Source organism: Scyliorhinus torazame, chromosome 17 (assembly GCF_047496885.1).
Source record: "Scyliorhinus torazame isolate Kashiwa2021f chromosome 17, sScyTor2.1, whole genome shotgun sequence".
Classification (NCBI taxonomy): Eukaryota; Metazoa; Chordata; class Chondrichthyes; order Carcharhiniformes; family Scyliorhinidae; genus Scyliorhinus; species Scyliorhinus torazame.
In genome coordinates this window covers 11,363,321-11,386,311 of record NC_092723.1, presented here as the reverse complement: position 1 = coordinate 11,386,311, position 22,991 = coordinate 11,363,321, and the positions used below count along the sequence as shown (strand labels likewise).

Genomic DNA, 22,991 nt, shown 5'->3' with positions numbered 1-22,991 from the left:
TAATAATTAATTGCATTTAAATTTACAAACCCGGTGACAGTAATTATTGGGCAGCCAAAGACCAGAGACTTTGGGTATTTTCTAAGAATTAATTGTTAATTTCAATTGTGTTGTGACTCCAGGTCAAGAGGGGCTGGAATTGACCCCGCACTGGCCCAGGAGGTCCTAACAGTATCTGAAAACTTATCACAATGTTCAACATTCTCTGAAGCCAAGCTATTGAAAATTCTCCACCAGGTAACTTGTTTGCCCAGTAGTTAGTCTATTTACTCGCCAGCATTTTGTCCTTCAACTTAATTTATTCTTCGCATTACATGAGAAAAAAATCATTCTCGTCAACGCCACAGCCAACCTTTTGAATTGCATTTACATGTGGTTGCAACTGTGAGAAAAAGGCGTGGGGAGGATAGGCAGGCTGCGTGCCAACAATAAAAACACAAAAATGTCCTTCTTTCTCTCTTTACAGACCATCTGCCATTATACTGCTGCAGTGGCACAATTCAGCAGCTGCATTCATTTATTATTGATCTGGCTGCTATATTTAGCAACAGGATTCTTGCAAGTCTTCAGCAAAGCTACGTGTCAGAGATCCTGGTGCCACCAAGACAAAGTGTCAAGGCACCTGAAGCTGACTTGAGCTACAGCCGTATGTAAAAATTAGATACTTTGTCATAGTAAGTTGCAACTAGTACTTACCAGACTAGGTTAATGGACAATTAATGTGCAAAATTAGCAATTTCATGAAACTCAGCGGGGGACTGAAGATGGGCTACTGCTTTTGCAAGATATAAGTTTTCAGTAACATGCGGCGATTCGCAATTCATGGGATATTCCTACCTCGCCACAAGTTGCTGGACGATTGGCATCTCAGTAATAATAATGATAATCATCTTTATTAGTGTCACAAGTGGGCTTACATTAACATTGCAATGAAGTTAGTGTGACAATCCCCTAGTCGCCACACTCCAGCGCCTGTTTGGATACACAGAGGGAGAATTCAGAATGTCCAACGGATCTTAACAAGCACGTCTTTCGGGACTAATTCGAGCCATGAAACCTGCTGTCATACTGACACCAAAATCTATGCATTAATTCTTATCTCATAATTAAGGTCATCCACAGGTCATTGAAAGGGGCAACACAGGTGGAGAAGGTAGTCAAGAAGGCATACGGCATGCTTGCCTTCATTGGCCGGGGCATTGAGTATAAGAATTGGCAAGTCATGTTGCAGCTGTATAGAACCTTAGTTAGGCCACACTTGGAGTATAGTGTTCAATTCTGGTCGCCACACTACCAGAAGGATGTGGAGGCTTTAGAGAGGGTGCAGAAGAGATTTACCAGAATGTTGCCTGGTATGGAGGGCATTAGCTATGAGGAGCGATTGAATAAACTCGGTTTGTTCTCACTGGAACGAAGGAGGTTGAGGGGAGACCTGATAGAGGTATATAAAATTATGAGGGGCATAGACAGAGTGGATAGTCAGAGGCTTTTCCCCAGGGTAGAGGGGTCAATTACTAGGGGGCATAGGTTTAAGGTGAGAGGGGCAAGGTTTAGAGTAGATGTACGAGGCAATTCTTTTACGCAGAGGGTAGTGGGTGCCTGGAACTCGCTACCGGAGGAGGTGGTGGAAGCAGGGACGATAGGGACATTTAAGGGGCATCTTGACAAATACATGAATAGGATGGGAATAGAAGGATACGGACCCAGGAAGTGTAGAAGATTGTAGTTTAGTCGGGCAGCATGGTCGGCATGGGCTTGGAGGGCCGAAGGGCCTGTTCCTGTGCTGTACATTGCTTTGTTCTTTGTTTGTTCTTTGTAAGAGCGACGAATGTGTTCGCATGGAAGAGGAATCTAAGAGAAAAGCTACTTCAATCCTAAAACATCGCCAGGCCCCTGCTGTTGGTGAATTAGCATCAGTGGGACTGGAGAACATCATGAAACTCGTGACTATCTTTGACCAGGCCCGCAAAGACGAGAAAGGCAGGGTCCGAACCCAGCTAACGAGAAGCAGAGCTAGGAGGAAAGAGGGTTGAAGAAGAGAAGGCACGGAATTTGTTGGAGAAATTCAAGATAGCTATCTGCTTCCTGATAATGAAAGGGAAATGAATGAAAGATGAATTATTTGCTGCAAATCCTTTGAAAGAGAAAGATTCCCAAAAAGCAAAGAAGCAAACTGGAAGGAATTGAACAAGTGTGCTTATTTTTGGAAATACTGCAACTGGAGGTTGCATTTTGGACGAACCCAGTGGGTGACCAAGGAAATCAAACCATTTGAAATGTGAAAGTTTAGCCTTTAAAACCTTTAACATTATCCTTTAAATAAAGAATAAAAATCTAATCAGCTTGCTTTTCGGTCGTGAAAAAAGTACACTTGAAGAATGCATATTTAAAATACCTTATTCAAATAAAAATTTCCTTTTTCATATTAAGACAATTAGATAAGATTGTTCATAAAAACATCTGTCATAAATAGCACTGAAAACATTTTAGATTTGTAAACAGCCAAGGTATTTGCCGTTAAGAGAACCAGGCAGTCGGGCAGAGTTTTGAGGAAGATGCCTTTTGCAATACATTGCTGATTGTAAAAATGCTGATGAGGAGTGACTGGTGACAGAGATGTAGATGCACAAAGCCAAATGAATCAAAGGCACAGGCTGACACCAGTTCATGCTTTAATAGGCAGGCTAACTCTATAATCTGGTCCAGAAAGACTTCTCGAAGTTCAAGCATTGTGTCATGAGCAATCAAAGCGTTTCCTACAGACTGCACCCAACATCATGAGATTTACAAAGGGTTTCTGTCAGGGTGACTCAACACCAAGTCTGTCAAATTTCCCATTTTGAGAAAATGTCTGGTACTATTGTGACCATCAGGAAAGCAGCACTGGCAAAGGCTGAACAACCCACCCTCTTGCTTACACAAATGGGGCCTACCAACAAGGGGATGAAAGTGATTCATTCACACTTTCACAATAGATACAAAGTACAGCATATGAAAGATATAGCCTTTAAAATAGTTTTATCAAGTAAAACAAAACAGGGCAGCACGGTGGCACAGTGGTTAGCCCTGCTGCCTCACGGCACCGAGATCCCAGGTTCAATCCCAGCTCTGGGTCACTGTGGAGTTTGCACTTCTCCCTGTGTTTGCGTGGGTTTCGCCCCGCACCCAAAAGATGTGCAGGGTAGGTGGATTGGCCACGCTAAATTGCCCATTCATTGGAAAAAAATTAATTGGGTACTGTAAATTAAAAAAGTAAAAAAAAAAACACACTCCGAAGCAACAAAATTCATTCCTACCATCTCAAATAAGCTTACGGTATTTATTAGATTTTGGCTGGTACAGTAACCAGCTGCTTACTGTAATTATAGGAAAATTGAAAAAGAGAGAATGCGCTGAATTAAATCAAACTAAATTGAAATTCAGTGGGGATGAAACAGAATACAGAGAAAACGCAGCAGCTGTGCTCATGGTCTCCAATTTATATTTAAACACAGGGCTAGGGGAAGCGAATGGAATATACTGTAAGCACAAGCTGCTAATACGCCACAGATGTCAATTGACAACCCTGTTGGTTTCCTTGTCATTTGCCTCATCAGGATGCCTCATTCTCTTATCTAATTGGGATTTCTAAAGTTTTGATTGAAAACATCTGTCTCTATTAAATAATAGCTCATTATTAATAACATCCTGTTTTTTTTCCTGTGTTACAAAGCAGTTTTAAGATTGTGAGTAAATTTTCACAATTACTCGGCGGTGGTTGGTGATGTTTGCAGTCATCCAGGAGGTGTACCTTCGAGACGTGCTCAGTTTGTAGGGTGTGGAGTGTCTTCCAGTAGGGACTATTAGGGTTTCAGGACTTTAGGCCGAGGGTTGGGGGTGATGTGGCTACTTGCTCATTTAGGGGAACATGAGGAACAGATAAAATTGTGACAGTGACCATCCAAGACAGACCATCGGCCACATATTGAATCTCTAGTGACATCGCAACCATTCACACTGCGTCAGCTGAAGCTGTTGAATGGTTCTTAAACCTCAACATTAAATAAGAACTGCGTCCTAGGCCATACGAGTAAAAGAGAACAGCAACAGTATCATAGCCAGAGTATTATACATTCAATCAATCTTCACAGGGTAGCTGGGGTCTCTTCAGTCAAAAATTAAGTTGGGAGTTCCCAAACTTTACAGTAAGATCAATTCACCTACACAAGCCTACAACATACCTCTCAAAAATGCTGCATCTCTGAATCATCCCAGGCCCAGACATAATCCTGTCCGTGGCAGGGATCACAAGCTGTGATTGAAGCTGCACAATTTCCCTCTACCCTCCCATTCCATACACTCGGACTGGGTATATTCTAGCCCGAGTTCAACTCTTGTCAGTCCGTCCTGGGGGACCAGGTGGAGAGACAAACTACCAGTGTCCCAGTCCTGCTATTTCAAAAGTTCCACATCCTCAAACACTGCCAGAATCCTCGTGTGATGCTAAATCCGAAAACGCAAAATCCAAAACCCAGCTGAGTGCTGCCAAGATTCGATCACATTGTGCAGTCCATGCAACCTGCATCATTGGCAGTACTGACGAGATCTACACACTCTACCAGTGTGGGCAAACTGATCTGCCCTAACACACCAACTTCACTTGGCACATGCATCCTAGCCTTTAATAAAATGAAGATATAAAATGAAAGCACAGTATGACAGTAACACAGGAGAGGAGGAAAGAAAAAGACATGTAGACAAAAAGAGCATGAGAGAGAAAGACAGTTTAGGAGAGCGAGAGAGGGAGAAAGAACAGGCAAACAAGAAGGAATTGTTCGAGCCACATTTTAAGATATATAAATATTTAAATATTTATGGATTGTCAAGACTGAAAATGTGCATCGACAATTTGCAGAAAATTCTCAGTTAAAAAGACTAAATTGCTTTCCAGTAATTATCTCAAAAATGTGTCCACAAAAAAATGAAATAATTGAAAATATTTCTAGTCTGCCTGCCCACAAAATGATCAAGATTCAATGCTCTGTCATTACTGGCAACAAGACAGACTTAAGGCACCACCCATGTCATATATATCTGGGACTGCCTCTAGAAATTAACCACCAAATGGAAATCAGCTTTAATTTGGGTCAATATATTTATGTTTCAACACTGATCGCTTTTATCCTCATGAACAACATCTTGTCTGACTCAGTGAGCAATGTCAGAGGAGGTAAACCTGCCAAAAAAGGGTGGAGAGTAAAAATAGTACACAACTTGACACAGACGTCCGAATTGTGTCATGTAAGGGGCAGATATTCCCTTTTTGATGTTTGCAGAGTCAATCCCTGACCATAGGCCGACAAAAGTTTTCAGTCTTATTAAAAATAAACGCCCAAACTGGAAGATACTAAGGACAGCTGTGATGTAGATAGTAATCCAATACCATACACAATGCAGTGTTTCCTCTAAGCTTTCAAAAGACAATTCTACATGGTACATGGCTACATGGTAGAATTGTCAAGGTAGAAGGGGCTGGTTTAGCACACTGGGCGAAATAGCTGGCTTTTAAAGCAGACCAAGGCAGGCCAGCAGCGCGGGTTCAATGCCCATACCAGCCTCCCCAAACAGACGCCGGAATGTGGCGACTAGGGGCTTTTCACAGTAACTTCATTTGAAGCCTACTTGTGACAATAAGCGATTTTCATTTCGTTTCAAGGTATTGTTTACATTTTCAAAATGGAACGAGCGGTTCACTTCAATAGGTTAAGAATGAAGAGAAAAGATAAATAAATGTATAAACAGGGTATTGAAAATACAGTTCGGGAGCGGCTGCATTTTCGCAATCTCCAGCTCTGCTTGCCTCCAAACCCAATATTAAATCCGTTTGCGCATTTCTTTTGTCTTTTCTTGGCAGACATACCATGCCCTGAGATTTATTGGCCCATATTTCAGAACTATCGAGTAGAAACGAAATATTTGAATCCTCGTTGATTCAAAGCGGCTGGGAGGAGTTGTGATGGGTCTTCTCATTAGGGTGCCCTGGTGACGTGGCGTTTTCCAATGGATGATGGCTGCTCAGCAAAGATGTTGATCCATCCGAATGTCTCGGCTCTGCTGGGCAGGTCATCAGAATCCAATTTCAAGAGTTGCACGGCGCCTTTCTGGAGGCGTTGGGAGGTGCACGAGGAAGTTCTTGCAATGGAGAGAGCATTGTCCTTGGTGGATCGACGGAGCACATTTAATCCCATCTCTGATGCCTGGAGTTAGGTTGGCCTTCTGACCCCTGGTCCTATGTTGTCCTGTGCCTGATGTCGGTTTAAGAGGAGTTGGGGATGGCTGAGCCCGTCGGGTCACCCCCAGCCCCACTGGAGCCTGGGTCATTAGATGCCTGGGTTTGGGTGAGATGGCATGTTGGAAACAATGAGGTTTTGAGCTTAAATCGCTGGAATCCTTGGAAGATCCTGAAGAATGTTCGCCAGATATGATTTTGCTTTATCCTGGATTTCTACTTTCTTCATGCGCCAGTAGATTAAGTCTTTATCCTGATAATTGCTTCACATCTCAGTTGTTATTGTGGACTTCACTCCCTGATCATTATGTTGTTGCCTGTTAATATTGTCAACTTATTTAAGAAACTACTGGACTGCATCGCTGGTTATCCTGATTTAATAAGTTTATATCATGTTAAGCTGAAGGTTGAATTCATGATTTGCACAAGTTATCTTTAGCCTAATGTATCCTGTGGGGAGCAGAGCCGGAGCGGGAGGAGGGTAGGATTAGTTCTGGCCTTGCTATGTTTTGAGGGAGGTTCCCCCCAGTGAGAGCTTATCTTGTTTTTTTGGTTGCGCCTTTTTCTTCTTCAGGCCCAGGTGGACTGTGTAGTATCCTGTTGAGCACTGGGGGTTGTTGGTCTCTCTGATGGCCCTCCCATCCTGGAGTGCGTTTCCGTCATTTTACGATTGGGACAAGTTCATATTCCTTTTGGTTCTCGACCCCATGATATTCTGTTGCCCGCTTGAGGACGTTACTAGTGTTGATGGTCCGGTGACCGGATTTGCTTCTGATCTGAGACTGGGAGATGGGATTGTAGAGGTACTAATAAATAATATTATTATTCAGGTTTTTGCTCTTGGCTCTTGACTTCTTCTATGGGAGTCCCTGGGCTGAATATTAAGACTTGGCTGTGCCGGGTCCTCTTTGTTTTTTGTCATTCAGCCATCTCAAAGGTATAGGTTGGCTACCTTATCCCGGTCTGGATCTGGAGAAAAATTTAAATTGCACTGCAAGTGTTCAGCCGACTTCCCCTTAGCACTGGGGGTCTCGGGTATTATTATTTTTTTCTGTCACTTTGTTTTGGAGCTACGGATGCGATGTAGGTCTATAACGTTGCCTTTATCCTGTTTGGGTGCACACGGGTCATTTATCCGCGGAAGGAACTTGTTGAGGATTTTGTCCCTGACTCTTCCGGTCTTATTTATTCCCAATCATGTAAGGACTATTGTTTTGTGCTGTACCTGTTGAATATTGATACCTATCACTATCTTTCTGCTTTTGTCTGTTTGATGCAAACTTTGGTAAAAAATTGAACAGCCCAATAAATCGACATAAAAAGAATAAAAGACACCACTCAATGCACTTCCGGAATGGGTGGTGCACACAGATACAAATGCAATTTTAAAAAAAAAAATTGGACAGCTGAGTTCAGCGGAAAGAGCAGAGAAAGAAGTGGGACTAATTAGATTTAGTCCTAGAGCCAGCACAAACTCAACAGGACAAATGTTCGTCTTGTGGGATATCACTCTAGGAGTTATGTCTTTGTGATAGGCTAAATATTCCCTGTAGTGGTATGCATTAGAGGTATCACGGTACCCTGTGATGCCGAGGGGCTATTGGTGGATAGACGCCGGGTCCCGATTGGATCAGCCACCTACTGGCTCCACCCAGTAAGGCGGAGTATAAGAGCCCGGGTTCTCCCAGCAGCCCCGCATTCTGTAACTGTGCTGCTGGGGAACAAGTCTGCGTAATAAAGCCATCGATTGACTCCTTCGCATCTCATCTCGTGAGTGATTGTGCTACATTCCCTTTATCAAATTATCACACCAGAGTGAGCAAGTACTTATTAACTTATTCTCAAAGTGGTCAGTTCCTTGCATCTTTTGCATCCTCAAGATATCCCAGGTTAGCCCAGTGATGACTCTCTTTGCATCAAGGTTGACAACTTCAGAAACTGAAGTATTTGAGGAATTGAGAGTTCTAATAACCTGGAATGAATTAGGCTGACAAGCGGGTGTTGCAGTTAATGCAACCTCCCGCCTCAATTCAAATTGGTTTCTCTTCCGAGCTAAAAAGTCCAGTAGTTCCTTAAATCACAAACAAGCTTCCTCCTATTTATCAAGCACCACAATCAATCTGGGATCACTTCTTTGCCCATTCTTCATTTCTAACAACTTTTTCTCACTCAAGAGGCTGCCAGATCTCCACTGCCTCCGGAACCAACGTCTCTCCATGGCTTAACAGCCAAAATGATTACAAAGAAATCAGCTTCTTTCCAAAATGGGGATCTTCTGTCAGTCCAGCCAATTTATATGGGTTACCAAGTTAGCATCAGTCGGCACAGATAACATTTCAAAACAAAGGTATGTAGCAAATACTGTAACCAATACAGCCCAGCAACTTGATCGCTTGTTGCCCTGCTAGCCTGGATTACAAATTAGAACAAAGGATTGAAAGGAAAACTTGCAACTAACAAATATATTGCTTTCCATATATTTCAGAATCTCCTGATACTGTATATACTAAATACACAGTATATACGAAATACAATGTGCAGCGGTACTATATTTATTTACGACAACATTGCACATTTTACAAAGCGATATCTCCTAACTTTTCATCCTCTAAGATAGTGCTTCAAAATTAGAAGAATTGTATTCGGACTCCGAAAACAGATTTAGATCTGTTTCATTTGATGAAATTATCTCCCACAACTGCTTGTTTTGTAATATTACTCTAAACTCACCAGTAATCTGCTCAGTCTGACAGGATCACAATTTCATCATCATTTACTTAGACCTTAGCCAATAACACATGGCTTATAGTTCCATGCAGCAAATCACTGTTCAGCATTGCAATTGTTCAGCAGCTAATTTAAAACATCAATTACAATCCTCAAAAGTGAATGTTTCAATTTGCAGTGTCTGATTGCTAATTTCAGGGATAAAGGCAACAGATCTTTAAAAATACCAGGACTGCTGCTGGGCAGGGAAGATATAGCCCAAGGTTGGATGGAAGGGGCATGTCATACAATTGAAATGTTTAAAGTGGCATTGTTAAAATAATATAAAAATAATGCAGGTTTTCAAATGACATCCACAGTGGAAACGATGGAAAATCCAAATGCCTCCAGATATCCAAATTAAATTGAGAGCCGACTGTTATGCTTCATTTTTGCTTATATTTTTTGCTTATATTTTAGTTGTTAATGTACTTGTATTGTTGTCTTTGCACCTAAAAATGTTCATTTAGCAGCTAATGTGAGTCATAAAATATTTTGCTCCACATGGGGATTGTTTGGCTGCAAATAAGTAAACAATGTGGAAATTTAATTTTTTGTTTACAGACTCAAGGACATTTGCATTCCCAATTCATAGTAGCTTAATTATCGAGCCATAGAAATATATATCATATGGATGTCAGTAATTTGACATGCCATCTATTGGTTTATAAAGTACTTGGGTAAACAAAATGTAATAATCAGATTGGAACTACAGACATTCTAAGTGGAATATTGTACTTTTACTCAAGTCAAAAGAGGTTACACAGTTAAATGGGACACCAAAAAGAAGTTGGTATAATTGTAGAAAAATAGCAGAATAAGTGTAACAAATATTGCAAGGAAAAGAAAACACCAGTCTTCACATCCCCAATCTCCAAAACAGTTACAAACATCAAGATTATCACACATTTTACTGCACGCATGGCATAGGCTTTGGATATACTAGTTATCTAACATACTAACTTACCATGAATCAAAGAATAAACCAAATATTTGACAGCAAGGTAAAAACATGTAATAGTAATAAAATCAGTAAACAAGATATCCCGGGGTGGATTCTCTGCTGCCCGCCACTTCCTGATCCGGTGGAGATTCGAGTGCCAGGCATAAAAATGGGATCAGCGCTTAATCCGATGCTCCGGTCCTCCGCCGCTAGCAGCGGCGGGCTACATGCCCTGCGCCAGTAGAAGGATCAAATAGGTCACTTGAACCCATTTGCATCTGCTTAACAGACTGGAAGCCCAAGTCTCCAGGCCCCTGTGATGCTCCAGGCCTCTCGGCTGGTATTCATGCAGGCATACACTGGGGCAAGTATTTGCAAGCGTGGCCCTTGCGCGGTAGGCCCTGCGGTGGGTCAAGGGAGTAAGCATTTAATGTTGGTGCCCCCAAGGTCCATCAGAGGGCCCCGATCCCCACCCACAGCTCCCCCATATTAGAGACCCCCATCTCAAGAGACCCCCCACCCCCATCAGTCACCCCTGCCTGGAAGCTAAAGAGCAGTTTATTTGCTATATAGGAGAGAAAACATAACCAAGGGTATTTCCAGCATAATTTTGAAGCTCTTAGTTGTAGTAATTATTTTCTTCCATCTCCTTTATTGATCTTGCTGCAACTACTTCTAGGTCTCCACCGGTATATCAGAAATGAACCATTTTGAGATGCAGATGAGCAGCCCAGTGATGAATCTCTTTGCATCAAAGGTTGACAAACAGGAACTTAAGTGTTTGAGGAATTGATGGTCAAACAATCTGCAATTAGAAATTGTATCTCAGCAACAGGAACTCGGTATTCAAAACACGGCTGGAGCCAGACCTCCGCCACAGTTGGAAGGTTTTCGCTGGCTTATGTTCTGTCATGATGCCATTCAACATTCTACTGGTTTTGTTCATTGCTGCTCTGCATTTGTTGGACATGTTGCTTAGCAGAGTCTGCCAAGGCTTAGGTCTCTTTCTGCTTCATTCTTAACTACTTTCAACACTATTCATGGGAGTAAATGAATTGCCTTTTTCCATCCTTAACTGGGATGGATGTTTGTTGTCTTCATTTTTTTTCTTTTACAAATTTAGAGTATCTAATTTTTTTTTTAACCAATTAAGGGGCAATTTAGCGTAGCCAATCCACCTCATCACCACATCTTTGGGTTGTGGGGGTGAAAGCCACGCAGACACGGGAGAATGTGCAAACTCCACACGGACAGTGACCCAGGGCCGGGATTCGAACCCGGGTCCTCAGCGCTGTAGTCCCAGTGCTAACCACTGCGCCGGCCTTTTTTTTTGTTGATCCGCCTCGATCATATTTATTGTGTTGAACTGCACGTTCTCCCAGTATGTGCGTGGGATTCCTCTGGGTGCACAGATTTCCTCCCACAGTCCAAAGATGTGCAGGTTAGGTGGGAGTGGCCATGATAAATTGCCCTTAGTGTCCAAAAATTGCCCTTAAGTGTTGGTTGAGTGGGGTTACTGGGTTATGGGGATAGGGTGGTGTGGGCTTGGGTAGGGTGCTCTTTCCAAGAGCCGGTGCAGACTCGATGGGCCGAATGGCCTCCTTCTGCACTGTAAATTCTATGATTTTATGATCTTCAGAGCTTCTGAGCTACTTGTTCAGATCCACTGCCCCTTTAATCTGTAAAACGTATGCCCATCATAGGCAAATCTTCTGAAGACCATCATGTTTATTATGCTAACATGACTAGATCGGTTTGTGATTCAAAACATTTAAAAACAGCCCACAGTGCATAGAAAGCAGACAGCTGCCTTTTCTTTTATAAATTTACTCAACAGTAGCAAAAACATAACAAGGATGTTTTAAATATCACCCATCAGACTGCTGGACAGGGATACGTCCGTTATTTATTTTAATGGTCTAAATCTAATCACCGTGCTCAGAGTAATCCCAGGGATATGTGGCACTTCTATTTTTTTTCCGTAGATCAGTTACAACCCAGAGTTTGTAAGATATCATCATTAGATTAAAAATATCGACCATTTTTTATAGGCTGGAAAAATAAAAGATCAGCACTGACCAACACAGGTTAGCATTGCACCTCAATTTCCATTTCATGAACGAAGAACAACAGTAACCTCACACACTCTTCCAACTTCTTCTATCGGGCAGGAGATACAAAAGTCTGAGAACACGCATGAAGACTCAAAAACAGCTTCTTCCCCACTGTCACTAGACTCCTAAATGACCCTCTTATGGACTGACCTCATTAACACTACACCCTGTATGCTTCATCCGATGCCAGTGCTTATGTAGTTACATTGTATACCTTGTGTTGCCCTATTATGTATTTTCTTTTATTCCCTTTTCTTCTCATGTACTTAATGATCTGTTAAGCTGCTCGCGGAAAAATACTTTTCACTGTACCTCGGTACACGTGACAATAAACACCCGTGACAATAAACACCAATCCAATCATGTGATAACAAATACGAGCTTGCAGGCACAAAGCTTCCCAAAAGATAAAAATGACACGCTGTTTTATAGTTTGTCTGTCACTTGAGCTGAACACTACATTCACACAACAGCAGAAATACTACTGACGTTGGCACGGCACGGTGGCACCGTGGTTAGCACTGCTGCCTCATGGCTCTGAGGACCCGGGTTCGATCCGGCCCCGAGTCACTGTCCGTGTGGAGTTTGCACATTCTCTCCATGTTTGCGTGGGTTTCACCCCCACAACCCAAAAGATAAGCAGGCTAGGTGGATTGGCCACGCTAAATTGACCCATAATTAGAAATAAAAGTATTGGGTACTCTTAAATTTATAGTTAAAAAAGTACTACTGAAGTGAATTTTATAAAAAAGTACGACTGAAGTGAATTTTAAAATGATGACTGCTGCAATATGTGGCATGAGACAATGCCTTTAAGGTTATCACACTTACATTACTAGAGCTGGGGTGCTCAAAAGAGGAATTATTTAATTCCAATAGATTTCACCAAAAGCAAAATCCTTAATGCCAACTTTTGAAGAAGCAGTTTGTCACAAATAACCTTTAATTGAATGGCATGTGACAAGAAAGGTTGGTAAGAGCTCCACAATGAAGCAGGACAAGTGTCTCTAAACACAACTTGGTACAAAGAAGAAAAAAATGTCTTCACCTTCACTCTGTTCGAATACAAGTTCAATGCCAAGTTGCTAGAATTGTTAATAAAATTCCAAGTTGAATCTCCCATTGTGTAAACCAAGAATAGAAAATGCAGGCCACAACCAATTCAAAATTACTGTGTTGTTGATATCAAGCATACCTTGATCTTTTTTCAAGATTTATTTTTAAATATTTATACGAAGTGCCATCCATAAATTAACATTTTGTACCATTTTCCAGTAATCTAAAAGATCAGTTAAATTTGAATCCCACGTTTCTATTTTCTTCCCAACTACCCATTAGACAGCCTTTCATAAATTATAATTCAATTACACTGCCTGGAAAGTCAAACCAAGTGGGAACCATTTTAGTTATGAGGCAAAGGAAGCAAAAGTTTGCCGAGTCCTCTGACAATGCCAATTAGGCACAAAGAGGTGCACACGAACAGCCTGGGCAGACTCTTCACCTGATCTCTCTCGCGGCGGAGAAGCATTTTGTACATATCCAGTTTGTGTCTTCATTTTTCTGTCACTCCCCCAATCAAACAAAAGAAGAAATTGACCAAAAGTTCTTCTTTTGCGACACTGGTCTACACCACTTGCATTAAAAAATAAATGACTTGCTAAGGATCAACAATTTTCTAATTAGATCCAACAACACAAATTGAGTCATTTGCAACATAGGTAGGGCACAATGCTGAAAATATATGGTCAAACCCAGAGGGACAAAGGGGAGTTTAGTGGCTAGATGCAGGAAAATAAATGGTCGAGTCCACCAAGTTTGGTATAAGCAAGTCACTCACATTTGATAGGCGTCATAATTTAGGGTCTACACGAATCATTTTCATCTCCCTCCTGCAGCAGTGTTATAACCTATTTGATAAAGGACCTGTTATTTTCCCTTCTGAGAATACAGTTGAATCAGTTGATACTGTGCTAGGTGGCAGTCAGTTTCATTTGTTAACTCAGATGACTGAAGAAATCACTGCCATGATGGCGAAGTGGATAACTACTACATTGCTTGCTAAGCGCTCTACTATACAAACAAACAAAGTCCAAGTTTTGAACCTAGTCTGCACCAAGTTAGCTTTGACTTATCCTTGCTACAATTGAGCTTGACAATAATATAACTTGAAAGTTGGGGAAGAAACAGTGTCACCCTAGAGTGATCCCACCTTGAAAGCATGCGAGGTGACGACAGAATCAGGTGATTAATGATGTTCCTTGGTCAAAATCACAAAACATTTGGGTTAATATACTGAAACTGTCATTCCAACAGAATTGCATCCCAACAATTGAATGATTGATTGATATTTATTGTCACAGTACAGTGAAAAGTATTTTTCTGCGGCCAATAGAAGTACACAGTACGTACATACTAGACAAAAGAATAATCGACAAGAGTACATTGACAATGGTGATTGGTTACAGCGCTCCGCACCTTCAGGGATCAATGAATATGTAACTACTCCCTTCCTATCAACTCCTTTCATGATTTACAAACATTGATTACTTTTTCCTCCCCACACCCATAAAATTAGATTTTTCTCTACATGACAATGTAATTTTATCATTTAATTAACGTAATGATAGTAAAATCATTGATGTTCATGACCATTAGAACATTGACACGTCCAGAAAATTCCCGCATCCACTAATGTGCAGTTAAATGTGGCAATCCAACAGTTTTGCTTTCAGATTCTCTGCTCCTGCTCCTCCACAGCGTTCTTCAGTTCTCACAGATAGGTCACTTCTAAAATCATTTAAATTGGCCTAAACTTCCACTTTTAAAAACATTACAGCTTGTTAAATGAGGTGCAACAATCTCTCTGGCCCTGACATACTCATTCTATGTTTGTGGAATGTCAAATTTCTCCATTATGTTAAGAAAATCCACAGATGTTTCAAATAGGAAGTTTGCTTGAGGAGGTTCATGATATTTCAGCTCTAATATACATAACCTAACCATATTTCACTATACTTTGCTCTTTAACCAATTTACAGATATGATGTGGAGATGCCGGCGTTGGACTGGGGTGAGCACAGTACGAAGTCTTACAACACCAGGTTAAAGACCAACAGGTTTGTTTCGATGTCACTAGCTTTCGGAGCGCTGCTCCTTCCTCAGGTGAATGAAGAGGTATGTTCCAGAAACACATATATAGACAAATTTGTCAGTCGATATCTCCATGTTGTTGGGGAGTTGGGGCTCAGAGCAGCCAAGGAATGGTTGTCCACTGTGAAATGAACTGCAGTTGTTGGCAGCTGTCTGGATTTGGAGATGGTACGTTGCCCGTGTTTAGATACTGGAGTGTAGTCTGGCCAATGGTGGGATGCAATCTCAGCAGTAGGTCATCTTAGCTGGAAAAGACAGTTGAGAAGGCTGGATCTGGGAGAGATCTGGAATAGTTTGCCTTTTGATGAGGACTGTACCCATGGAACTCGGATAGAGTAGAGCTGCCCTTGGCTGAGGGTTGGAATAGCTCTTTGAAGGACAGGGGCTGAATTTGAAGGACTTTGTGACACACAGTGATCATTGATGTCTGGGTTGCTGAGAAAGTTTAATGTGCAGTTTGTAGTTGGTGTTTGACCAGTGTGTGGTTTGAATCATATTCACCTCATATTCATGTGGATGTTAAGAGTAGACTATCAAGTGATGATGGTTTGCTGTGCTGACTTTTGTACATTAAATGTTCTTCTATTTGTTTAAAACGGTGTAATATTATGGCTTTATTCTCTTAATAAATGCCTGGCAATTCACATTTAATCTACTGTAGAATTAAAGTTACGAGTCCCTAACTGGGTGGTAACAAAACTGAGGGTCTCATTCGGGATCGCAACGCAGTTACAGTACTAGTTAAAAATGAAGAGGCAGATTTTCCTTGTAAGCATTTAGGTACAGCAGTTTGATGAGACACATACACTTATTTATACTCTGGCATTAGATGTTAGTGACTCTCAGTTTATTATTAATATTCAAATCTGTGAGCAGCTTGTATCCAAAGTTGTAGTAAGAGTTCCAGCCTGCAATACAAGAGGAAAATACACCCATAGAAATTGAAGAGTGATGAGAGTCATCAGGTGGATTTTTTTTCCTGCTCAATAGATTGAGAGTTAATAGGAAAGGTTACCATTGACAAAGACAGTGCAAATGGATTCGAACAACGAGTAATGTGCTTTTGCAACTGTAAGTTGCTAAATTTGACTCCTTATTACAATGATAGACTTGTGGTCCATCAAAAAAACCTATATCTACAAGTCTGCCACCAGGATAAAGAAGCAAATTCAGCAATATTGAGACCTATCGCAAAAAAGTCCATATTGATATGATACCAATTACAATAGAGCTACAGTACTATGGAAAGAAGATAGAATTCAGTTAGAGAAGGAATTGACAAGTATATCCACAAGCACATAAGTAGAGACGATCTATATGAAAAGGAAACCATTTGAGTCCTTTCCTGTTAATGAACATTCTGAGCCTAAGAAAACGCACGGATTGATACCATTAACAGGTGTCCCAGAACTACAAGATTACTGGCTGCAGCTGCATAATGTGGAGCACCACTGTTAATTATTACTACATTTCCCATTGTCTTGTTAAATAATTACCCTATACTACAGGAACCTTGAACACCAATTTTCAAAAAACAAACTGATGAAAAGTTGCACACCCGATCATTTAATCCATCCATCTACAGACACCGATGAGCTGTGCACCTTCGACAGGTGTTTTAATTTACAACATTGACAGCTTTTCTTAGTTTCTTTTGAATACATTGATTGCCTGGGGATGTACTGCAGACAAGCATTCTCGAGTTCATCAAGGCCGCATAATTATATTTCATAATAAGCCTTGTAATTTACACCAACTTTTATTTTTATATTGGGGTTTGTATCTGTTGGAAACACCATTTTGCGTTACATGGGCTCATGAACTGCTGTGGACAAGTGTTGCAGCTATAATATGTGCAAATCAGTGTGCAACATTTGCTAAACCAAACAAAACCTGAAACTAAGCTGCTTCTGCAATTATTATTGCGTAAATTACACCTTCACAAATCAACTCAGCTGAACCAGTTGGTCAAACGTATTCAAAAATCACACTGTGATTTAATATTTGTTAATATAACACATAGAAAGATTGGTAAACATTTCCGATATCACAGTATTATTTAATTCCAAATTAGCAACTGCATTTCTAAACTCCCAACTCAAAATCAAGATCCAAAGCGAATGCTTGAACTGACAAACGGGACTCAAATAATTAATGCGGGCTTGTTAATTTTTACTCCGAATGTTTTACTGTAGACACACCTTTAAAAATGGGTGATATGTTTTTCTGTATGCCCCTCAACAAATCCCAAACTGAAAAAGAAAAATGAAGGAGGAAAATAGTCAGCTCACTTCAATTATGCACTCAGAACAATGCAAGGTTTGTACCGTTCGTCGGAAATCATAAGGCAGGCATGCGGTCATGATTGCAAATTTAATCTCCTGTCAAGCTGGAGTTAATTGTCTTAATTCCACCCACGTGCTCTCACCAACAGCACAGAAAGTTAATTTGATGCAACTTGAGAAATGAGAAGCTGGAGTCCTCTCCCCAGCCCCCTCTCCCGTTTCCCCAGTACATATTGGAGAATTACAGATGCCGGTCTTCCTCTTTAGAGCATAGACAAGACTAGTTGATCCCCGAGTTGTTACTCTGCGCATCAAAGGGTGCCATAACGCATCAGGACAAATGATCTGCCATGACTGCATGAAAAACAATTCTGTGCATCAAGTCAAGAAAGTAACTGTGCGCAATTTGGTCCATCGTGTTCATGCCAGCCATCAAGCACCTATCTACTCTATAGTCCAATTTGCCAGCACCTGGCCCATAGTCTTGTATGCAATGGCATTTCGAGTGCTTATCTAAATACTTCTTAATGAAATGAAAATCGCTTTTTGTCACAAGTAGGCTTCAAATGAAGTTACTGTGAAAAGCCCCTAGTCGCCACATTCCGGCGCCTGTTCGGGGAGGCTGGTACGGGAATTTACAGTACCCAATTCCCTTTTTCCCATTAAGGGGCAATTTAGCGTGGCCAATCCACCTAGCCTGCACATCTCCTGGGTTGTGGGGGCGAAACCCACGCAAACACGGGGAGAATATGCAAACCCACACGGACAGTGACCCAGAGCCGGGATCGAACCTGGGACCTCGGCGCCGTGAGGCTGCAGGGCTAACCCACTGCGCCACCGTGCTGCCCAGAGAATTGATTCATCTAAAAAAAATTAAAATGAGAATCTGTTCCAAGGGGAAAAGGCAACCAAATCGGGCCCTAACCCGAACATCAAAGGCCGATGTCAAAAGCATCAAGATCATAGTAGCCCTCGCCCCTCAGTTGAGACATGTTACAGGCATGGGTGCCACGTGTAGTAATCACTAGTTTCCTGCATGTACAGCATTCTTGTTGATCAATTCAAACAGTACTCACATCACAATGTTGTGAGGGTTTCTGCCTCTATCACGGTTTCAGGCAGCGAGTTCCAGTCTCCAATCACCCTGGGTGAAAAAAGTTTTCCTAATATCCCCTCTAAACCTGTTGGCCCTTATGTTAAATCAATGCCCCATGGTATTGATCCCCCCCCCCTCCCCCCGCTAAGGGAGATAGTTCCTTTCTAAGCCCCTCATAATTTTATACACCTCAATCAGGTCCCCCCCCACACACACACATAGCCTCCCCTGCTCCAAAGAAAACCACAGCCTATCCAGTCTCTCTTATCATAGAATTTACAGTGCAGAAGGAGGCCATTCGGCCCATCGAGTCTGCACCGGCTCTTGGAAAGAGCACCCCACCCAAGGTCAACACCTCCACCCTATCCCCATAACCCAGTAACCCCACCCAATACTAAGGGCAATTTTGGACACCTAAGGGCAATTTATCATGGCCAATCCACCTAACCTGCACATCTTTGGACTGTGGGAGGAAACTGGAGCACCCGGAGGAAACCCACGCACACACGGGGAGGATGTGCAGACTCCGCACAGACAGTGACCCAAGCCGGAATCGAACCTGGGACCCTGGAGCTGTGAAGCAATTGTGCTATCCACAATGCTACCGTGCTGCCCATTGACAGCTAAAATGCTGCAGCCCAGGCAACATCCTGGTGAATCTCCTCTGTACCCGACGTAATTCAATCACTTCCTTCCTATAGTGTAGCAACCAGAACTGCACACCAGTACTCCACCTGTGGCCTAACCAGTATTGTATACTCCACCATAACCGCCCTACTCTTATATTCTAGGCCTCAGCTAATATCCCATATGCAATCTTTGCCACCTTATCAACCTGTCCTTCTGTCTTAAGGGATCTATGGACATGCACCCCAAGGTCCCCCTGATCCTCTGCACTTCCTAGAGTCCTATCATTCATTGCACATTGCCTTCCTAGTCCTTCCAAAATGCATTATCTCAGGGTTGAATTCCATTTGCCACTGTTCTGCCCATCTAACCAGCCAGTCTATACTGTCCTGTAATCTATTTACCACAGATCACAACCACTGTCCCATTTTCATAGAATCATAGAATTTACAGTGCAGAAGGAGGCCATTCGGCCCATCAAGTCTGCACCAGTTCTTGGAAAGAGCACCCTACTTAAGCCCACACTTCCACCCTATCCCCGTAACCTAATAACCCCACTTAACCTTTTTGCACACTAAGGGAAATTTATCATGGCCAATCCACCTAACCTGCACATCTTTGGACTGTGGGAGGAAACTGGAGCATCCGGAGGAAACCCACGCACACACGGGGAGAACGTGCAGACTCCGCACAGACAGTGACCCAAGCCAGGAGTCGAACCTGGGACCCTGGAGCTGTGAAACAACTGTGCTAACCAATGTGCTACCGTGCTGCCCATTTTGTCAGGCGGGAAATGCTGGTATTTTTTTTTAAATCTTATTTTATGGGATGTCCCTCCATTTCAGAGTCACCACATGGCTGTGGATCTGGACCATCTAGGCCAGACTAGCACATTCCTTCCCTGAAGGACATTAGTGAACCAAATGGGGTTTTACCACAATCGTTTCATCATTTGGCTTTTAATTGATTTTTATTGAATTCAAATGTCACCATCTGCTGTGGCAGGATTTGAACCCTGATCCCCAGATCTTGCTCTGGGTCACTAGTCCAGTGAGCACGCCACAACCTCCCCTTATCTTGCCATTCATTTTTCTTCTTCTTCACTTGCTCCAATTACTCCTTTTGCACTTTAGCATTATCCCTTTCATTTGGGCACCACGGTAGCACAGTGGTTAGCACAGTTGCCTCACAGCTCCAGGTTTGATTCCCGGCTTGGGTCACTGTCTGTGTGGAGTCTGCAGGTTCTCCCCGCGTCTGCGTGGGTTTCCTCCGGGTGCTCCGGTTTCCTCCCACTGTCCAAAGATGTGCTGATTAGGTGGATTGGCCGTGCTAAATTGCCCTTAGTGTTCAAAAAGGCTAGGTGGGGTTACTGGGTTACAGGGATGGCCTCCTCTGCACTGTAAATTCTATGATATTTAATGCATTTGATTGTGCACATTCCTCTTGATGTCCCTTCCTTTGCCTCTCTCTGTACGTCTTAAAAACCACTACCTCTCCAAATTCATCTAGTTCTGGCAAAGGGTAATTGTTCTGAAATGTTAACTGCTTCTCTCCCCATGACTGCTGCTTGGCTCTTTTGAGTATTTCCACCTCATTCAGTTGCTATTTTTTTCCCTACTGAATAGTGCAAAAATAGTTTAGTTTGAACGTGCTTATGTACACCCTTGAACTTCAAATTCAGTACAATGGCTTCTCTTCCACATAATACTATGTGGGTTTATATGAATCTGATACAGAATGAATTCAAATGTACTTTTAACAAAAATACAGAAAAAATTGCAAATCCTCATTTGAAATGTGCACATTTTTGTACCAATTTTTTGAGTAGCATAACTGCTAATTTGGGAACTCTCCACACATATCAGAAGGTCCCCATTTAGCCACCAGTTACTGAAACGTTAGTCAAAATAGGTATGAAATGAATGAAAATCGCTTGTCACAAGTAGGCTTCAAATGAAGTTACTGTGAAAAGCCCCTAGTCGCCACATTCCGGCGCCTGTTCGGGGAGGCGGGTACGGGTATTAGGTTAAACTCTCAAGAGTGTCAGCGGTGGGTTATTTTCACACACACACAAAAAAAAAAATCGATGCAGCATTTTGTACAGCTGACATCAGCTAACTGCAGAAGGAATGACAGACTCTGCCCCTCGGAAGCCCGTTTAGAAGCAAGCTGTACCTCCTTTGCAAAACCGACTGGCTTTCAAGAGCCGAGTCACAAATCCAACCAGCAGAATATCTGCACACGACAGGCAAGTAAGTGGGCTCCAGCAGCCAAGGGCCGCCGTTATAATAAATGCTGCAGTCGCCCCCAACATCATTGCATCCAACGTGGCTTAAATGTTGGCGTGGGTGGGGGAATTCACAGCTTACCTCTGGTTAACACACTGCAGCACAGCCAGAGGAAGTAGCAGTTTAAACGAAAAGGTTGCCCTGGTTCCGGGGGGGATTGCACTGTGAAATTAGATTAGGAATGACGTGCCACCTCAGCATTCCCAGGCAGTGGGACAGAAAAAAAAATCCAGAGATTTGTAAATGATTAATTTTAATTAATTTCAGCCGCGACAGAAAAATTGTAACAAAAAAAAAAAAGAACTGCGTCGCGCGATTGCTACTCACCAGGCAATTGGGAACGGAGGGAGGGGGGTTTGTAGGGCGATGCTGTTGCTCGAAATTTTCAACTCGCTCTCTCCGTCTAGCCGGCTGGAGAAGAGCTAATTATAGAGACCAAAAGGGGGCCGCAGAGATACCTGGGCGGGCGGACAGCCAGCCGGAGAGTGGTGCTTGCTTCCTTCCCTCTCTGAAAGACCGGATTGCGTTCTGCCCACAGCAAAGCTCATTCAATCGCCTGCAAGCGAACCATCTTTAAATAGCCACTGCCACAGCCAGCTGGAGGAGAGGAGGGGTTAACCAGTGCAAATCCCTCCCAAGGCAAGTACGAAGCAGAGAAACGGGTCCCCGGAGCCCGGAAAAGACCAGAACAAAGTTAGGGAAGCAATGCCCCTGACATGACAACATCTTTGGCGATCAACTCCCTCCCCACCTTAAGTGAGAGGGGTCAGAAACGCCTTTTCACCCCGGCTCCTCGAAGCTAATGTTTTCCCCCATCACGGCTGTTTCTGGCAGAAGTGCTGATTACATAGTTGAGTGTCAGCAGATCAAAGACAGGCAGGGACAGAGAGCAAGCCAACTGGTGTGTTTCCCAGTCCACTGGCACAAGTACCTTTTCTATATATCCTCCATCCACTGCTCTCCTCAATCTCCAACTGCACCATCTTACACATTCTGCACCCATGCCATCCCCAACTGCAATACTGAGCATTTTTTTTTTGCATCTATAATGCAACCACACTGCAACCAGAGGCCAGTATTCATAGTCTCAATGGCCTACTAGGAAATCAGGTGAGCTGCATAACTCTCTTCGCATCCAGGACCCAATTCCTATGAGTGCAGGTCAGAAACATGGAAAACATATAGCTGTTTATTTACCTCATCAACAAATTATCACCACTATGGCACCAATCACAATGTGAGGGTAACTATTGCTCATGGGGACTTCATTCAGCCTTTTCTTTCTGCGAAAACCGTCAATATTTTAAAACCCAGGGAAGGTGCAACATTACTACTTTTTATTTGCCTCAACAAATTACTATTGTCCTCCACTTAGCCCTTTACCTAGGTACGAACAATAATCAATATTTTTCATTGGTTATTTTAAAGCTGCAACATCCTTCAGTTGCTCTGTT

General features: G+C 42.4%; 1 protein-coding gene across 3 annotated transcripts in view; it reads right to left on the bottom strand.

The window, feature by feature from the left end:
- The window catches only part of LOC140393712 (AMP deaminase 2-like), a 160,999-nt gene that overhangs the window by 73,685 nt on the left and 64,323 nt on the right, over window positions 1-22,991 (bottom strand). Inside the window, exon 1 of one of the 3 annotated variants that reach the window (XM_072480026.1) lies at window positions 21,865-22,033. The exons of the other annotated variants lie outside the window; for them this stretch is intronic. The gene's annotated coding sequence lies outside the window, so the exon portion shown is untranslated. Of the gene's footprint in view, window positions 1-21,864; window positions 22,034-22,991 lie in introns of those variants that run through there. 3 annotated transcript variants of the gene reach the window in all.